Here is a 13,700-nt window from a genome sequence, read left to right on the forward strand (position 1 = left end):
CTCGGTGCTCCCTGGTCCCTCTGTACTCCCTGGGCCCTAGGCGCTCCCTGGGCCCTCGGTGCTTGCTGGGTCCTCAGTGCTCCCTGGGCCCTCGGTGGTCCCTGGGCCCTCGGCGGTCCCTGGGCCCTTGGCGGTCCCTGGGCCCTCGGTGCTCGCTGGGCCCTCGGTGCTCCCTGGTCCCTCGGTGCTCCCTGGTCCCTCGGAGCTCCCTGGGCCCTCAGCGCTCGCTGGGCCCTCGGCGCTCCCTGGGCCCTCGGCGCTCCCTGGGCCCTCGGCGCTCCTTGGGCCCTCGGTGCTCACTGGGCCCTTGGTGCTCCTTGGGTCCTCGGTGCTCCCTGGGCCCTCGGTGCTCCCTGGTCCCTCTGTACTCCCTGGTCCCTCGGTGCTCCCTGGTCCCTCGGAGCTCCCTGGGCCCTTGGCGCTCGCTGGGCCCTCGGCGCTCCCTGGGCCCTTGATGCTCCCTGGGCCCTCGGCGCTCGCTGGGCCCTCGGAGCTCCCTGGGCCCTCGGCGCTCCCTGGGCCCTCGGCGCTCCTTGGGCCCTCGGTGCTCACTGGGCCCTCGGTGCTCCCTGGGCCCTCGGCGGTCCCTGGGCCCTCAGTGCTCCCTGGACCCTCGGAGCTCCCTGGGCCCTCGGCGCTCGCTGGGCCCTCGGCGCTCCCTGGGCCCTTGATGCTCCCTGGGCCCTCGGCGCTCCCTGGGCCCTCGGCGCTCCTTGGGCCCTCGGTGCTCCCTGGGCCCTCGGTGCTCCCTGGGCCCTCACATGATGCTCTTCCTCAGAGCTTTCCATTTTCACTTTCTGACCTGTTCTGAGCTCTGCTCGAGTGTCAGGTCCTCAACATGGTCCTCCACAACCATACTAGCCTGAAGAACATGAACTCATTATTCCAGGATGTCTCAGCCTTGGCACTACTCACAGTTTGGACCAAAGAGCTGCTTGTGCTGGGGGATGTCCTATGCATTATAGGCTATTTAGCAGTGTCCCTGGCTCTTTCCTAATGAATGCCAGTAGTGTCCCTTTCAATTGTGACAACCAAAAATATCTCTGTGGGTAACTGAGGACTGGCAAGAGAGTGTATGTGGACACATTCTTTAAGCTCATATTTAAGAAGCCCGGGAGGCCGGGGTTATGGGTAGAGGAAGGCCTTCACACACTCGTGAGTTAGAGATGAGTCCCAGTCACATTCTCATAATTAAGATGAATCCCCACAATATCCTCCCAGAATAGTGCTGTCACAAGCACGTGGCTGAGTGCCGTCTGCCCCGCAGCTTTATCTAATACAGGAGCAGGCATGTTGCTATTGCTCTCCCTGCACAGGGACAGTCACCCCCTTCCCTGCCCCCAGCACGGGTGTTAGGCTACTCCCCGATGAACTCAGGGACCTATAAGGGTAAGGTACTGCCCACGTTGTTACCTGTATTTAAGGGGGCTTGCATGCCCGAGACTATGGAAGTTGATGTAAAATACATTCGTTCTTTCTCTGCCCCGACCTGATGCGATCGTGGAGGTGAGCACCCCAAAGCTTTTGTCTGTCTCATAATTCGTTCCCTTCAATTATACAACCTTCCCTTAGGACCCGTCGGGCTGTGGGGCTGGATCCCTCCTATCTGCAGACACTGTTAAGTGTCCCTTGGAGGAAGGATAGCTCTTACTCTAGTTAGGGTCCCTGCGTGGCTCCTTTATCCTGTTGTACTTTTATTTACAGCAGTGACACTTGTATACAGTGGCTGTTCAGTAAATAGTTGAGTCCACTAATGAAGTGAGAAACAGTGGCTGGCACACAGTAGGTGCTCAATAACTGAGTTCATCTCCCTAGCTGGTCTACCGCTAAGGGTTTCTTGGCTCAGAAGTCATGCCTTGGGAGGGTTCAGGTCCTCTAGGTCAGTCATATTAGAAGACGGGATGCACTCAGGCACGAGGTTAGATACACCGTCTGCTGCGGTGTCTGGATCACACTCACTTGGCCTGCTCTGGAGCTGAATCATGGGTGCAGGGCTGGGGTGCAGTTGGGTAGGCAAGAGGAACTCTCTCTTCCTAACGCAGGAGCTCCTGCAGAGTCCCTCAAGGGAAGAGATTTCCTGAACAAAATCCTCAGAAAAGAAAACTTATTCTCCAAGGAGAGCCCCTCAACTGCCTAAGAAATCAGGTGGTAAAACTTCTCTCAAGAAAGCGAAGGTGTAGAGAAGGCGGGGAGCTCTGCCGCTCCCTTTCTCCACCTCTAAAATGAGCACGAAGGACACGATGGCCTCCACAACTCTTGAGGCGCACGATTCAGTTCCCATTTTGTCACGCAGTATGACGCTGAGTCTGGGCTTTGGGGTCAGAAGACCCGAGTTCAAATCTCGGGCTCCACTCCTTTCCTATCTTTATGCCCTTGGAAGGTATCTCTTGCCTCTGAACTCCACCTGTGACAGAGGGATAACAATGGTTGATTGTTACCGAATAACCTACGGGTCATATTTCTGGAGCATTTGGTTTTAGTTGCCATGAAGTCGGCTCTAGCAACTCACGGTGACCTTGCGGACAACGAAACGGAACGCTGCCCACTCCGCTGCCATGGTCATGATCGCTGGTCTGAGTGTGATTACTGTGTCACTCTGTCTCACTGAGCGCTTCCCACACTGTGTTCCCCCTCGGCTTTACCGAGCAAGATATCTCCTCCTGCAGATTGCTCTTCCTTGATCTGGGCCTAAAGCAAGCGAGGCAAGGTCTTGTCATCCTTCCATTTCAAGAACATTTTGTTTGTATCAGGCATCAAAGAACAAAAAATTATTACATTGTGAATGAGGGGGTGTTCATAGTGGGGACCCATCTGTAGGCAACTGGACATCCCCTTACAGAAGGGTCTCGGAGAGGAGACGAGCCAGCCAGGGTGCAGTGTAGCAACGATGAAACATACAACTTTCCTCTAGTTCTTAAATGCTTCCTCCCCACCCACTATCATGATCCCAATTCTACCTTACAAATCCAGCTAGACTAGAGAATGTAACTGGTACAGATAGGAACCGGAAACACAGGGAATCCGGGGCAGATGACCCCTTTAAGACCAGTGGTGAAGTGGCAGTACCAGGAGGGTGAAGGGAGGGTGGGGTAAAAAGGGGGAACGATTACAAGGATCTCCATATAACCTCCTCCCTAGGGGATGGACAACAGAGAAGTGGGTGAAGGGAGACGTAGGACAGTGCAAGATAGGACAAAATAATAATTTATGAATTATTAACGATTCATGAGGAAGGGAGGGTGAGGAGGGAGGGGGGAAATGAGGAGCTGACACCAAGGGCTCAAGTAGAAAGCAAATGTCTTGAGAATAATGTGGGCAACAAATGTTCAAATGTGCTTGACACACACACACACACACACACACACACAAGAATATTCTGCTTGTTTTTCTTCTAACACTGGTTTGTTCACCAACACTACATTTTCCTTCTGTCTTCCTGTCTCAATATCCAACTTGCACACTCAGGCAAGCTTTTGAATATTAGCTTTTCAGAAATTTAAAGGGGTCTTTTTTCAAAATTAACTTTTATTGTGAATTAAGTGTGGGCTTCTAGATTAGATCACAGTTTTTCTGCATTCACCATTTTGAACAACTTACCAAACCACCCAATTCTTGATTTTTTTTTATATAACAGAAGTCTTATACCACACTTGTTCAAGTTTTGCGTGTATTTCGTTAGTGGGTTTTTTAAAGATAGATAGATGGGGGCCTGGTGGCATAGTTGGGCCACTCACCCCAGGGTCAGCAGTCAGCATGAGTCTGAATCACTTCAGACTGCAGGAGTGGGGTTCAGATATATGGTATCTGAATGTCATATTCCAATTGATAGCTTTCTTTTCAATTTTTCTTTTTTGGGTAAAGTCTTTTGACGGAAAAAAACATTTTTATATTTAAGAGGTTACGCTTATTGTGTCTTTTGCTATTTGATGATTCTTTGTTGAAAGCTAGGCCTGACAGTGAAGGCAGTAATTTTTAAAACTAGGAAAGGCCTACCCTTCAGCTACCTGAGAAGGTGTAGAGTTGAAGTCTAGTAGCCCGGAGGTCTGCTGTGGGATTACAAAGAGACTTTTCCCCAGCCTTGTCTCCCCCAAATAGATGTTAGACACTTAGGACACTGCTTGCAGCTAATGGTAAATGACTGTTGTGTTCCCTCCCTGAAGGCAGTCAGGACAACGGGCTACTTCTCCCTAAAGACTTGCTGTCACGTGGGGTTCACACCCTACTGATAATGGTTTCTATGGAGATCCAGAGAACAGGTCAAACCAGCTCAGTGACATCCAAAGTTAGGCTGCCATCCTGAATCTAGGATCTGCCCTTCTTGTCACATGGATACCCCCAATCCCTCCCCTTCCTATTGCGTGTATGTCCCTAGACTGTCCTCCTCCCACTGCTGTGTAACCCACAGTGCAACCCCTTCCTACGACGTATGTCTTCACCTGTAATCAGTGGGCTCGCACTCCCCCCAAAGCCAAGGTATATAAGCCTTGGTTAGCAATAAAGATTCCCCTTGGCCTCTTGTTGCTCCCTCTCCTCTTTGGTCCTCTCTCCACTGTTCCCTTGTCCCCGTCTTCCTTCCCCTCCCCCTCTCTCCGGCCCTCCGGTCTCCCATATCCACGTGGACCACCAAGTGAGGCTGAGGTGAGCATGCTACTATGAATGTGTCTGACTCCGTTATTTCAATCTCTTATGCTCCCTTGACCTTATCATCATATATTATGTATATATGTATTCCAACTGTACAGTTGCGCCTATGGAACCCGCGATTAGTTGTGGGGGGCTGGCCTCCCCCCAGTCTGCCCTGCCCTCTGTCCTCAGCAAACTCCTCAGAGGCCTGGCCACGCGGGCAGAGAAGGGCGTTCATGTGGGGTGAGCCGTGCTGGGGTCTGCCAGTGCTCCCTGGCCGGCTCATTCTCCCAGCACAGAGGCGGCCCCAGCAGTTATCGCCATCACTGAGTAAGCAGTTCGCACAGACGGCTAGTCGGCTAAGCTCGGACCTCGGCACGTCCTCCGGCCCCGCTGCCGACGAGACGACTCCAGGCGGGACGCGGGCCTTCCTGCCTTCGTGTCTCCCCCATGACGGATGGGTCTTCACCAGACAGTCAGGACGTGGCCTGGCAGGTCATGTGCCCAGGGCACTCCTCAGAAGCTATTTATGGGCGTTGTCCAACTGGGCCATTGAATCTCGATGTTTGTTTAACCAGGAAATGAACTCTGCGGCTGGGCAGTGTCCAGGGACAGACTTCTGGGAACCAGGTTCCTCCCAGGAGCGTGGGGGTGGGGGCCAAGGCCTCCACGGTGGCGTTTCTCACATGGCGGAGCCTTGAAGTGTTAAAGGCAGACACTGGCTGCCCCTCTTCCCTGGCCCAGATGGCTTATTTCCTCTGTTCCCCAGCACCAGGCAGACCACCCAGCCATGCTTCCTTCTCAGGCTCCTGGCAACCCTGATTCCACCTCTCATAGGCTGGCACCAGGGCAGGGTGGGGTGGGTGGCGGGTCAGGTGCCTGGGGGAGCCCTCTTTCCGCAGGAACCTGACAGTTTAGCAGTGCGTTGCAGAAAGGGTCCGGAGCGCTTGGTCCGGTCTCTGGGCTGAGTTTAACAACTACAGAATTCCCCTAGAGCAGCCGTTTAAAAGTGAGGTTCCTGAGATTCTTTCAAGGTGTGTAAGGCCCTCTCCTTACCTTTATCTAGTGGCAGGACACCAGATGTCCTTCAGAGAGGTCAACCCAAATAACAGTCCCGACACACAGGAGGAAGAAGCAGATACGGCTGCCCACATCTAGCTGCTGTCTATCAGGCCCAGACACGCAAGCGCATTGCAATTCTACCCTCCATGTTGATTTTTAGGGAAAAAAGTAATAATTCGACCCCACCCCCATAAAAATGCCATGTATGTTAACAGGTAACAGGTGTGCTGTTTTTGCTTTAAATCAATGAAAATGCAAATGTTTATAATTTTTTTCCTTCTCGTTTTACTACTGTTGGTATATATCGACAGATAAAATTCATATCAACAAAAGCTCTTTGGGAGGCTAATTTTTAAGAAGACATGCATGTCTGGGATAAAAACGTATGAGAGCCATTGTCTTAAGAGCAAGTAGGTGTGTTCAGAGAATGTCCCTTCGCCTTTCGTAAAGAGCTGAGGCATTACCATCAAAGTGTTCATGCTAAGCTCAGTTTTGTCTAAGCTTGTCTCACAGTCTGAGAAGCAGAGCAGTGAGTGCCAGCCTTCATCACCTGTGCGCAGGAGGGCAGAGAAGCCACATCCTCTCTCTCCATAGGGGTCTCCCTGGTGATGAAGGAAGAGACCCTCAGAGCTCCCTCTTCATGGAATCAATCACCTCTCTTCTTTTGGGGTCTCTAAAGCTGACCGCTGCTTTGTCCCTGAACAACTGTCTCTTTCTCTTCATCCTTGCTCTGCCAGCTCTTGGTCCAGCACCCGGTTCCCCAACTCAGTCCCATTTGGTCCCAGGGATTCCCAGTGGAGGCCTCTCAGATGCAGCTGCCACCTGTCTGTCAGGGGGTGTTTGTATTGCTCTCATGCTGAATAGCTGAATAGGTTTCGGCCTCGCTCCCGGCGTGAGACCCACCAGGGAGAAAGGTCTGGCAATGTCCTTCCAAAACCCGGTCAAGAAAATCCAGTGGATCACAGCACTCCCATCGAAATGGACTGTGAGGTGGCGCAGGACCGGAATCTATTTGCCGTGTGCGCATGTGTGTGTGGTGTCATGTTGGAAACTGACTTCTTAGCAACTAGCAGCCACCCCGCATCTCTATCTCCGACGACCCGTGGTTACTTGTGCCCATCTGTCTCCATACATGCACACTTAGCCTCCTGCCTCTCGCCATCTCCCCAGGGGATTTGGACCCATCTATAATCCTCTCATCCTGGGCCTTGGGCAAACTTTGAAATCACGGGGTTCATGTTCTCGCTCTTGGGTCCAAGAACCTATGCTCTTCCTACCCCAACTAAACGTGTACGTGAACAGAGCTCTAATCACCACCCTACAACCAGGTGGTCACGTTCCGCTGTTCATTCACAGCTTCCCCAGGCTATCAGCAAGAGCCTCGGTTTCCAGTATAGACCCTTCCAGAAGCCTCCACTGCAGTCGTTCATGCCACCTGCCACTAAATTCTATTCCTTAGACTCACTCTCTTCTCCCTACCTCTGGCCAGAGCTCCTCTGCTATCTCAGTGAGTGTCCCTGGGTCGCATGCCAGACGAGAGGTGGGCCACTGTGCTGGAGAATGTCGCTCAATGTTCCAGACTTGCCAGCATTCCCAGTCACACAGTAAAACTACACAAACAAATAATGAAACAAACCCAAATTCACACCTAGCACCTGGGAAGGGGCTACCGTCTACAGCTGTTTCAGGCCCCGGGAAGTGTCTGTAATGATTCCTCATGCTTGCTGGAGAGCCACTCTCCAGCGAGCTCCCTGAGACTGTGCCCCGCAGTCACATCTGGAGGAAAGAGAGTGTCCAGCGGCCAGACACCAGGTATCAAAATCTCCTCTGGGAAGCTTCTCAGAGCACCAGAACTACAAACGTGGGTGTTTTCTTAGAATTCAGATCAGAATTTCTAACACAAGTTCAACAACTTTGTAAAAAAATTAGAGGAGCCGGTGCAGAAGGAGTTGGGATGGTGAAGGAAAACGCTGCCTCACAGGACGGAGAGGTGAAGGGGAAAGCAGCCAAGGCCCCACCCGGATCGCCTGGGACCAGGCTCACGCTGACACACTGCCTTGGGCAAGTCCCTCATGAGAGGTTAGTGTGAGTCTGGGTTTGGCAGGGCCACTGAGCACATTTTTAAATCTGGAAAGACTCTCTGGCAGTGGCTACAGTTGGTCACAACATAATAAAATCAGTATGCTATTTTGGAAATAGACATCCATCATCCCAATTTCTCCTTCTGACTTTGTTTCTGTCTTGGTTAGTTACATCAAAGACCACTGTAATAGAAATAACACAAGCGGGTGGCTTTATGGATCAAATATTTACAGCAGGGGATCAGTAGTCTGAGCTCAGGGCACCAGCTGTGGGAGGAGGCCCTTCCTTATCTACTTCAGCTTCTAGTCGCTTATCTGCCGGTTTGCTGTACTGCGGTGGCGTGAGTGTTACGGTGAGGCTGGTGGTCTGCCAACAGTATTTCCAATACTACTAGAGTCTTCCAAGGTGAATAAGGAAGACCAGAGGAGAATCGATGCATTTGAATTATGGTGCTGGTGAAGATTCCTGAAAGTACCATGGACTGCCTAAAAACAAACAAGCAGAAAGAAGTACAGCCAGAATGCTCCTTAGAGGCAAGGAAAGTGAGACTTTGTCTCACATGCTTTTGACCTGTTGTCAGGCGACCAGGCCCTGGAAAGGGACATCATGCTTGGTAAAGGAGAGGGGCAGTGACAAAGAGGAAGGCCTTCAACGAGATGGACGGACACAGCGGCTGCAACAAGGAGCTCAAACATAAGAACAATTGTGAGGACGGTGCGGGACCCAGACGTCTCTATTTCTGTCGTCACTGGGTCTCTATGAGTCGGACTGACTCGACTGCACCCAACAACAACAAGATGAACAGGTTTCAGCAGAGCTTCCAGACTAAGACCAGATTATGAGGTTGGCGTAGGCTGCCCACTTCAGAGGAACTGGTCGCTGAAAAGCTTGTGAGTAGCAGTGAGACAATGTCACAGACAGTGCCAGAAGGTGAGCCCCTCAAGTTAGAAGACACTCACAATACAACTGAGTCAACCAGAAGGAGCTGGCTGGACTGCAGCTTCCAGTACCATGATTTGCAATTGGGGCATGGCGGACGATGGGGAGAAACTGCTACACAGAGCCATTACTAACGGAGATGTAAAATGCATGAAGTGTGAATCTAGGGAAATTAGAAGTCACCAGAAATTAAATGGAATGCATAAAGAGGACCCTCCTGGGCATTCGAGAGCTGCAGGGGACTGCATTTTGAGTCCCGTGGTTTACTAGGCGGATCACTGCTGCATTTCAAGCTCTGTCTTGAAGTATAAGGTTTTCCGTGGGAGCATAATATCTATCTGCACACAAGGCATCCTGTCAATCCAGCCATTTTTCAAATTTACCCACCACACATGCAGTCAAGATGCAGTGACTGCTTGGCGGGGAGAAGGAATCTAAAGTGGCTGTGTGGACGCAGCCTCTGTGAAACCCTGTACAAAGGAACTTTGAAACAAAAAAGTGGACAGATTTTAGCAGCCTGAGTTCTGGACCTTTCCTGAGGAACAGAAACTTCTGCTAATTTCCTCTTGGCATCTCAGAGGGAGAAACAGACGCAAAGAAGCCTTCAACAAAGCCTTGCATTCTGTGCTGCCCAGCAGGACACATTCAAAGTCACCCCTCTCCCCAGCTCTCTGGACTTCAGCTGTGCGCTGACACCCCCTCTCTCCATCTGCCCCTACTTTGACACCTTGGAGGACACTAACACTCTCCCTCAAGGTTGAGTCCAAACTTGGCTGAGGAGATTCACAGGGTCCTGCACCCTAGGGCTGAGACGGTTCCCACTCGCTCACTGAATTCCAGCTCCATCGGGGAGAGTTAGGTTGGCCAGAACTGGTTTCCAATGCCCTGTCTGGAACTCTTGGGGACTGGACTGTAGTGGAACTTCCATGAAGCACTGGGAGGAAGAGGCTGACCCTGGGGAGGTGCAGGACGATGTGGGCATGTGTTAGGGGAGCGGATCAGTCTGGCAGAGATTGAGTGTTTCTCCATTGGCCCAGGATTCAAAGTATTATCACTGGCTGGCTTGTCAGCCCAAGCCCACGTAGAATACAGGATTGGCAAAAATACTCTGGTGGCTGGGTGGCTGGCTGGTGTTTTAGATAGTTTCTTCTCTCCTCTGGCATGTTGGGGGTGTTGAACCTTGCCTGGCAATCCCTGGGGACTTGGGAGCCAGCCTCAAATCCGGGACATTGAAGAAGGCAATGTTTGTTTTCTGCCTTTGGCTCCTGCTGGGGGTAGGCTGGTGTTGAACTTCTTGGCCACTTCTGATTATCTGAACTCTACTGTAAGTGTGTGGGGACTTCTTTGTGCTCAGAGACAAATATATTAAAACAGACAAATATATTTCAACACTGTGTTTTGAAAGCAACAGTCAATTTCTGTGCACATCCAAAAACGAGAAAGCAATTCAGTAATTGGAATGCTTGCAGTGGTGGGCCTGGAGGTGGTACCGGAGGATAAAGGTTTGGATCCTCTCCCGAGAGAGACTACGGTGATGGTCTCCAGCTACTTTAAGCGACAGAAGCAAAGATTTCATAGAAAAACTGAAAACAAGACATGAGAGGAGACTATACAGGGACTAAGGAAGGTACTACGAGACCAAATTCTTATTGTTTTCAAAAATAAATGAAAAACAGGAGAGAACTCAACAACTCCAAATAGAAATCAAAAAGGCAAACACAAAAATATGAGAACTGGATTCTATTTTGAATGCACAAAACATAAGGATTGAAACAACGGAAACAAGAATCTGTGATGTTGAGGACAAATCTCGAGAACAAAATACGAGAAGATCAAACGACAAAAAAGCTAAAGTAGTTCTAAGAATTCTGAAGCACTATCAAAAAGAACAAAGTATGTTTGATAAATATCCCAGAACAGAGAGGAGAAATATAAACTAGAGAGAAAATAGCTGGTGAATTATTAAAGGATAATTTACCTGATAGTATGATAGAACACAAAATAACTATTTAGAAGCCCAGGGAACTCCAAATGGTATCAATCCCCAAAGAAAATCATCAGGACACATTATGGTCAACTTTAACATCAATGAAAAGGGAAAAATCCAGAGAGCAACACAAGAAAAAATAACAGTCACATATAAAGGCCAACCTGCCTAAGTTCAGATTTTTCTATTGAAACCATTCAGGCAAGAAGGCGATGGGTTCATATATTCAAAATTTTAAGAAAAACACCTGCTCACCACGAATCCTATACCCAGCGAAATTATCTCTCAATTATGAGGGGCAAATAAAATATTTCCAGACAAGCAAAAACTAAAGATATTTATAAAACCAAGACCATGCTTACAATAAATATTAAAAGGGGTTCTTTGGACAGAGAATCCACAGTAAAAGGCAGCCATAACTTAGCATAAAAGATGCTATTTTGGAGAAAACATCCTACTTAATACATAGAGTGAAACAGAACTATACGAACCAAAATAAAGAATTACAGATAACATTTCTGCAATGAAGAAAACAGCAAAACAACACATAAAGAGGAGGAACCAAATCAAAATCCAACTCACTGCCATCAAATTGATGCTGATTCACAGCATCCCCACTGCATGCAGGCAAACTGTCCCTGTGGGTTTTCGAGATAGCAACTCTTAGCAGTAGCAAGCCTCACATTTCTGCTGGTGGTTTTGAACTGCCGACCTTGTGGTTAGCAGCCAAATGAGTAAACACTCTGTTACCTAGGCTCTCCACAGAGGTGACAGAGTAGGTCATTAGCAGTTGAAAAGAGAAAATATCTAGACATTCACAAAAAACAAACTGTTTTGCATTTGAAGAAAAACGAACAAAATGATCCTCAAAGAAAAACGTAAAACTTCAACAAAAAGAGAAAAATCATATAAACATGTTAAACAGTAAAAGAAAAAAGCAAAGAAAGTATTGACAAGAAAATTCATAAATAAAAGGAGTGCAGCGAGGACCTGATGCAAAGGGCGTAAGTGGAGAGCAAATGCTTTGAGAATGATTGGGGCAGGGAATGTATGGATGTGCTTTATACAATTGACGTATGTATATGTATGGATTGTGATAAGAGTTGTATGAATCCCTTATAAAATGTAAAAAAAGAAAAGAGGAGAAAAAAATGATTAGGGCAAAGACTGTACAGATGTGCTTTATACAATTGATGTATGTATATGTATGAACTGTGATAAGAGTTGTATGAGACCCTAATAAATTGTTAAAAAAATAAAAAATAAAAGGAGTGCAGCACAAAAAAGTATCACGAACAATGATTCCATAAAAATCTAACAAAGTGATGGTAATAAAACCATAAGTATCAATAACAACACATTGAATATAAATGACTGAACTCATGTTAAGAGACAGAGGCTAACAGAATGGTTAAGAAAACACAGCTGTTAATAAGCTGCTTACAAGAAAAATACTTTAAAGACAAGCATAGACTAAAAATCAAAGGATGGGAAAAATGTATCAAACTAATGGAAATAAAAAGAAAGCAGGAGTAGCCATTTTAATTGCTGACAAAATAGACATCAAAGTAAAAGACATGATGAGAGACAAAGGTCATTATATAATCATGAAAGCTTCCACTGAATAAGAATTTATAACCATAAATTATATATATATACACCCAATGAAAGACCTTAAAAACACACTAATCAAGTTCTTAGAGAAATGTAGAGACAACTAGACTATAATCACGATACTAGGAGACTTCAACACATCACTTTCAAGCACAGATTGATCAACTAGAAAGAAAATCGACAAGAACTAAACAACACAAGTAACCAACTTTATCTCTTGGCATATACGGAATAATTCACCCAGTAAAAGCACATTTTACATTTTTTTCCTAGTACACGTGCAGCCTAGCCCAGAACAAATCACATTTAGGCCAACAATAAATTCTAAAACATCAATATAACACAAACCATTTGATCATAATGCTGTAAAATCAGAAATCAACTACAGGATGATCAACTGCAAAAGAGTCAAACACAGGGACATAGAACAATGCTTTATTTTAAAACCACAGAGCAGCTCAGAGGCGGTGAATCATAGCTCTTCAAGACTGCAACAGAAAATGGCCTCCAAAAAAACTACGCTGCAAAAAATGGGAAAGAAACAGAATGGAAAGAGTCAAAAAGTCGAAGAGGTGAACCTGAAGAATGCGTGGTGGAGAAAGTGCTGGATGGCGTGTTGTGAATGGGAAGGGGGACAGTTCCTAAAATGGAAGGGATTCACAGATGATGACAACACTAGGGAACCTGAAGAAAATCTAGATGGCCCGGAATTAATGGAAGCATTTCTCAATTCTCAAAAAGCTGGTAAAGAAAAAGATGGGACAAAAAGAGTCTTTATCTGACAACAGTGAATGACAGCAAATCAAAGAAGAGAAGAGACGCTGCTGACAAACCGAGGGGCTTTGCCAGAGGCCTGGGTCTTGAATGAGTAGTTGGAGCTACAGACAGACAGACAGCAGTGGGGACGGATGTCTCGCATGAAATGGAAAGGTTCGTATGAGGCAGACTTGGTGCTGGCAAAGAGGCACACATGAAATACCTTCAAATTGTCATTGCGTTTTATGAAGAGAGACTAACTTGGCATTCTTGTCCAGAAGATGAAGCTCAATAATTGCTTGCATGCACATATAAAATGTGGGTCTTGGTTTTTTGTTTCTGTTTTGAATTATTAGTGAGAGGAATAACTGCATTCTAATGAAAATCAAGTTTGGTATGTTTGTTTTGGAGTAGTATTAGGGGAGTTGCTGGGGCTATTTTGCTGTTGTATAAATAGCACTGGTTACTTTGAACAAATAAAGCTTTTGGTAGTTGCTTCATTTGTCAGAAAAGAACATTTGATACCTTGGTATATTTTTTATTTCACATTACAAAATAGCTTTTCTAAATATTGGAAGTTCTACTTATCACTGATTGAGAACTTGTGCAACCCATAATGAATGCCTAAGGACCATTG

The 13,700-nt window shown here is 47.5% G+C and overlaps 1 protein-coding gene and 1 pseudogene across 2 annotated transcripts in view; one reads left to right on the plus strand and one right to left on the minus strand.

The window, feature by feature from the left end:
- Nucleotides 1-13,700, minus strand: part of FGD5 (FYVE, RhoGEF and PH domain containing 5) — a 152,649-nt gene that overhangs the window by 48,286 nt on the left and 90,663 nt on the right. The window lies entirely within an intron of this gene.
- LOC142448977 (chromobox protein homolog 3-like) lies at nt 12,808-13,179 on the plus strand (annotated as a pseudogene).

The sequence above is a fragment of the Tenrec ecaudatus genome, chromosome 5 (assembly GCF_050624435.1).
Source record: "Tenrec ecaudatus isolate mTenEca1 chromosome 5, mTenEca1.hap1, whole genome shotgun sequence".
Lineage (NCBI taxonomy): Eukaryota > Metazoa > Chordata > Mammalia > Afrosoricida > Tenrecidae > Tenrec > Tenrec ecaudatus.